Raw genomic sequence first — 6,418 nt, forward strand, 5'->3', positions numbered from 1 at the left:
CAGGAGGCAGTTCCATTTTAGTACCTCCAGCAGCAAACCTCTCCGATTTTGGTTATTTTTGGGCAGGAACCACTCGGACAAACAGCGTCCCTGCCCACCACCCAAGCCGCTGTGCTGCCGCTCCGGAAGGGGCGAACGACCGAGCGGGGTCCTGCCACAAAGGGCTGGCCCCGGAGAGACACTGACGTCGGCAGGGTACCTGCCGTGTGCGTGAGCTGACGTCCCACGGGCTTTACGTGAATTTCACGTGTTATCTTTTTTCTCAGCACACCAGCTCAAGGCTCGGGAGGTATCCTGCTGTGTCTGGGGAACTTGGTAAAGTGATACGTGCAATCAGGGACTTACATGAAGCAAATAACTCCCATTTTCTAGGAACCATTGTAAGGACTGTGACTGAAGAAATGTTCAATATTTTACCTTTCTTTGGGTGAGTTTTTTTTGGGGGTGTGTGTGGTTTTTTTTTCTTTTTTTTTTTTTTTAAAGAACATCAGATTTTCTGTCTGTTTTTAACTAGCAGGTTGTTCTTTTAGACATTAAGCCAAAATGACACTTCACTATTACCATTTTAATTTGAAGTCTTCCTCCTCATTGGTTACTATTTCTAAGGCTCCATGCCGGCAACTAGGCTGTTAAAAACAAATTCAATTGATGGTATATTACACATCCATGTATCTCCAAATAAGCAGCTTTTCTTTCTTTGTCTTAAATGTAGCTTTCCACTTACTGTTAAATTTCAGAAAATATTTTAGCAGGATGTAACCAGTATCAATTAAAACATGGCTTTCTTTTCCACAGACTGCTCTACACTCTCTTTCAATTTGAAATGATGAACCAACAAACATACATTTTAAGACTAATGTAAACCTTTTAAAAGCTTAATCTGAGGTGATTCATCGGAGAGAACTAGAATCTTTTATCAAAGTTGTAGAAAGTACCTGAGCAATATTCAGCTCACTTGCCTGAATAGCAGTGTAACTATGGGTTAGTTACTGATTTTGGAAGATTTATTACAAATCTTCAATCTGAGTAGGGAACTTAGACCTTAACAGTGTAAGGAAAAGGACTCAGAATAATTTCCTATCTCTGCACAAAATGTTTTCTTTTTCCCATTTAGTCTTTGGCAATTAACAAAATTTATTTTAATTCATCCCAAATGTCTTCGACATCTTGGTAGCAAGCCAAAAGCCTTTTCTTTGAACATCTTGTGCTCAAGTGTCACATCTGGAAAAGCTAATATTTTAAAGTCTTGCTACACTTCACTTTTAGTTTTTGATTTGTGACATACAAGAAACAATCTAGATTTGCAGAAAAAGATTGCCAAAAGTCACCATTTAACCAAACTTCTAGTTATGATATCCAAACCAAACAAAAGCGAAAGCTAGGATTTTCTCTGAATTCAGTCAGAGCAAACAAGTCTTTTAAAAAAGGCTGGGATTTTCTTTGCATTATAAGAGTTGGAAGTAATGCTCCCATTGCTATGGTACCCACAGTGACGGCAATGAAATTGGAAGACTGACAGTTTCGATGTCAGTGGTGATATCAACAGAATTATTCCCCAAAATTAAAAGATGAAGAATTCATTTTTAAATATTCCAGTCAATATTTTCTAAAGTAACTGTGAATTTGGATCTCTCTGATTCTGCATATGCAGCACAAAGCATCTCAGAAGGCTTTGGTTTTCACACAGCATTGAGGACTTCCCCTCTGAAAACCCAGATCCTACATGGTCTCTTTTAAGACACCACTGGGAAGACAACGCCGATAGTCACTTTAGAAAATCATACCATGCAATTTCAGCCTGTGCCTTCAACAGGGACTTCGTTGTAGATCACCCATGATCCACATGCAGGTTTTGGTCACAATACTCAAAGTAAATTTTAAACAGCTGTTTTCATTGCCAAGGGAAGGATGGGGTCATTGCACCACCTGAGGGACCTACCACAGGAGGTTACATGCCAGGACCAGTCTCCTCATGTGCCCCCTTCAGTCCTTCATTTTTCAAATCAGGGATATATAAGCAAATGGTGACACCAATAAACCTTTGGAGAAGGGACAACAGAGTATCTGAGAGCTGTCATGAGAATCCTTTTTTGCTTCCTTTGTGAGCTGACAGATACCCATCCAACTGCCCCATGCCATAGGATGGGGCAGCTCTGGTCCAAGGAGAATTTTAATTCCCTCAATTTTAGGAATTGAGGAATTTTAATTTGAGGAATTTTAATTCCTCAACAGCATGAGGTGGCCACCTCTGCAGATCATTCTGTCACAGGTTGCCTGGGGCAGCAATGGCCTGAACTCTACGTGTGAGCCCCATGGGACTGCTGGCTGCTGGAAGAGTACTCACCCCTAGCCAGCTGCTACAACAGCTACTGACCACCCACCACTTTTAGGACATAGGGTATAGCCAAGTCCTTCACTAAAGCAACACACCTGCTTCAAGCTGCCTGCCTGAGGAAAGGCTTTCCCAGCCTTGCCCCACTATTTCGGTGGGCCCAGTGCCCTTGGCACTCGGCTGGATGATATAAAACCCCTGCAGACATCCAGCCAAGTCCTGGATTTTCTGCCCAGCTGACATTTGCCTTCAGGAGTATCGTGCTTGACCTTCACAGCATCCAATGTGTGTAGGGATTTACTGGGTGTCTTGCCCTCTCCCACCACCCATCATAGCTGTCTACCTTCCCATCACTGCAGACACCTCTTGCGTGCCCACATCCTTCAGAATGCCAGAGGAGCCGCATGGCTGCGGAGAAGCTGGGCATGGACATGGGTGAGTGCGTCCCTGCAGTGTCTTCTCCCAGCTCCAGGTCCCCAGGCCATCCTTGTGCTTTAAGCCAGGATGGGAGGAGTTGTTCAGCTGCCTCCCTTTCGGTTCCCCATATATATATGGGGAATATACCAGGGCTGCCCATGTTCACTGACACCAACCAGGAGTCCAATATGGTCAGACACATTAGAAAAAAAAAAATCAGGAATATTTTGTAGAGGTGCAGAGAAGGTAAGGACACGGAATGGGATGACTTGGATGAAGGAAAATATGTTAGGAGTGTCAGTGTTTAAAGCCAGAATAAAGAATGAGATGTAAAATTGAAAACAGATCTTGTATAAGCTTAAGAACTGTTCCTATGCAAAAATCATCGGTCAGCAGAAATAGCCTAAGGAATGTTCCTATTGGTTCAAACCCTAAATCAGTTACAGGCTTTACGCAGGTGTATCTTAAATCCTTAATAAATTGAAAAGACTGCTTTTCTGACTGACTCTTTAATCATGACTAATACATGTGTTTTTAACCGATCAGAAGCAGCTGTCCCTAGCAGCTGGGAGGCACTGGGCAGAGGTTCTGCTATCACACACCGGGCATCTCAGCTTTTGGTAGGTACCGGAGAAGCCCAAGCTAGACAGCATAAGCAGGCAATACCTCGCAGTACCAGACCGAATTCAGCCATACTGGAGTCCATCCTCACTCTTTTTCTTTAGATTTTGCTTTAGTAATGAAGAACGATGACAGATTAAACATCCTCCTCCAGACTATTTACTCCCTGTGCCAGTCGCAGGGTTGTTTAAGCTCACAAACCAAATCATCTTGGAAAACCATCTTCAAATACCAACAAAGTAAAATAATCATGTACCTATGCCAAATGAGTCCACAAACACACACAATCCTTTCCAAGCAGAAGTAATGGCTTGCCAAAAAGATATAGTCCAGTTTAGGTAAGTTCTACTGCTTATTAGAGACAGGCACATGCGTAATTATCAAAACTGATGACATTGGAAAAATTGAGACTGCGATGTAGTAACTTCTGGAGACCAGTGACTCTCTGAGGGATGGAAGATTACTTTTTTCGCCTGTGCTACTAATCTTCTCCCTCAACCATATCATATACCCTCACAGAGAGACTGCTACCGCCTATATATCCCTTCACCTTATTTATCCTCTGCGGCTGCAGCAATATTCAGCATGAGACTGAGGCACTTTAACCCATGTGCTCAATGGATCATCAGAATTTGTTTGCAAAATGATCCATTAAGACAAAGCATGGCTTTACAAGACGAAGAATCACATCCTTAATTGCTTTCTCTGAACAAGCAGAGGTAATTGCAAAGTATCTTGTATTGATGACTCCTCTATGCGTAGGCCCAAAAGGAGAAATGAGTCTGAGATGTATTCAGCATGGGGCTAGAGAAAGCGGTGACTCTGCAAAGCTGCTTTTCTTATAAGAAAAAAAGATTACTCAACCAATGCTGACTGTTTAAGAAGCAAAAAAGAACTTCAAGGAGCAAATGAGCAATACATTCAGCTGAATATCGTTGCACTCCAGTGGGGAAGAGTGAAGTTTTTACTGTTAATCGTCTAACCATACAGTTTGCCCCTCAAGTATAGCAAACCATTTGCATGGTCCATTCAGAGACAGAGCCATTTGCCTACTGCTGAGACACAGCAGGAGATTTATTACGCTCATGTACATCAGACATTTCCAAAACATTGTGCAAAGTTACACAAATATCCAAAGAGGTCTCAGCTAGGGTAAAGTTTAATTTTATTGCCTGATATTATAAAGCTGTATTTTCCTCCTCAGATCAGAATAGCCGTATTTTCCTCCCCAGGTTAGCAGGACCTAACAACAAAATTATTTTGACTTTCAAAGGCTAAGGGACTTGTATAATGATATACTCTGCTTAGTTTGTATTTCAAGTAATTAACTCTCAATTTTAAAAGCCCAACAAAACAAACTGTAGCTTCCCAAGAAGCAACAGTTAAAATTCTTGCAAAGTTTTGAGCCCGTGCCTCTTAGTTGCCTGTTCCACTCTTAAAGTCTCCTTCGGTAGTCACAGATCCGTTATTTGTGTGCCAAGAGAGATGTGCAAGACAGATGTCACTTGTTTCTTAACTTTTTTCAAGGAGTCAAGAAAAGCAAAGATTATTTTGAGCTCTGGCACCAAGAGTGAGAGCTTACAGCTGAGGCTCTAGGGGTAGGTCCATGACATCTCCTCCATTCTCTACAAGCAGCCCCAGAGGACCAATGCTGCGGGACCTGAATGATCTTAATTAGGGTTTCCCAGACAAGCTGCATGCCAAATACTTCACGTTACAGAAACACTGCCTCAACTGACGACCACCTCTTTCTGCTCACACACAAAGCTCAGATCCCAGAGCTGCTGCTGTTACTAGTGGCAATACTGGTGTATACTTTTGGGAACCATGCTTCTGAGCAAAGATCTAGCATCAGCGATGTGCAATTAGGAGATGGTGGAGAGCGGCCGGGGTTCCAACAGGAAGATAAAGGATCTATGTGGGAAGGCAGTGCTTGCTGTTAACAGGCATGAGGGCTGTCTGGGGACACTGGTCAGGAGCTTCCACCAAAAGCTGTTGCACCACCCAACAGGTACAAGGACCTGTGCCAAAAAATGCATTTCTTGCACTCAGTTGAGTTCACGTAATAGCAACAAAAAAGAAAAGAAGCCAGCAAAGCAATTGTGCGCACAGCCTTGCTTATGGCAGAGACCACTAGAGCGAAGTGCTGTACAGCAATGCAGCAGGAGAGCTCCCTGCCTCGTGAACCCGAAGGCTTTAGCTTCCTGCGGAAAATGATACCCTGCAACAAACGCAAACCCCTGTGGCTAGCGGCAATTTCTTCAAACGCAGCAGCATGGGAGCAGAAGAGGAAGCTAAAAATAAAGCACAACTCTAAAAAAAAAAAAATTAAACCCATAGCTTAGCTTATGTTCATTTACCAGACCAGAATATTAATTGCTTATAAATATTTGGAGATTGCCAAGTATTTGTAAAATACAAATGTGGCTCCTAAAACATTGATCGATATCAACAAGATCATGAAATTTAGAATGCCCAAGTGCATTTCCTTTCTTCTGCTAATGCTCTCTCCAGAATCTATCAGTCATGGAGTAGGGGAATAGAAATAGCATCATCGGGATTACTACACCAAGCCCACAGTAAGAATAGCAAATAATCAAAAAAATATTAAGCAAACTATATATACCATACAAAAATGACTAATGCCACATACATCTGGAAGAAATTAGAGTCAATTTGAAATAATGAACTAACCAAGCAGGGCCAACTTCATAGTCACTGTTATTTGTGGTGGCCAGCACTAGCAATAGTCAAAAGATACGTCTATATTTGTATGCTCCATTTTTTAGCTGTCACTGCAGGTCTGCATAATTAATTCTATCACATCCCCCATCATCCAGACATATTGCCTAATACTTAAATATAAATTGCTTGCATTTCTTCTCATCCCTCACATCCAAACCACAGATATCTCCCGTATGCAGCATATTATTAAAACTTCGACAAAGGCACAAGTTAATAACTGGTTTCTGCACAGGAAAAACATTTTATGCTACAGAGGGATTTATTATCTGAAGTCAGGCAGGCTGCAAAGTTTGCTGATGAGAA

The sequence above is a fragment of the Phaethon lepturus genome, unplaced genomic scaffold, assembly GCF_000687285.1.
Source record: "Phaethon lepturus isolate BGI_N335 unplaced genomic scaffold, ASM68728v1 scaffold16782, whole genome shotgun sequence".
Classification (NCBI taxonomy): domain Eukaryota; kingdom Metazoa; phylum Chordata; class Aves; order Phaethontiformes; family Phaethontidae; genus Phaethon; species Phaethon lepturus.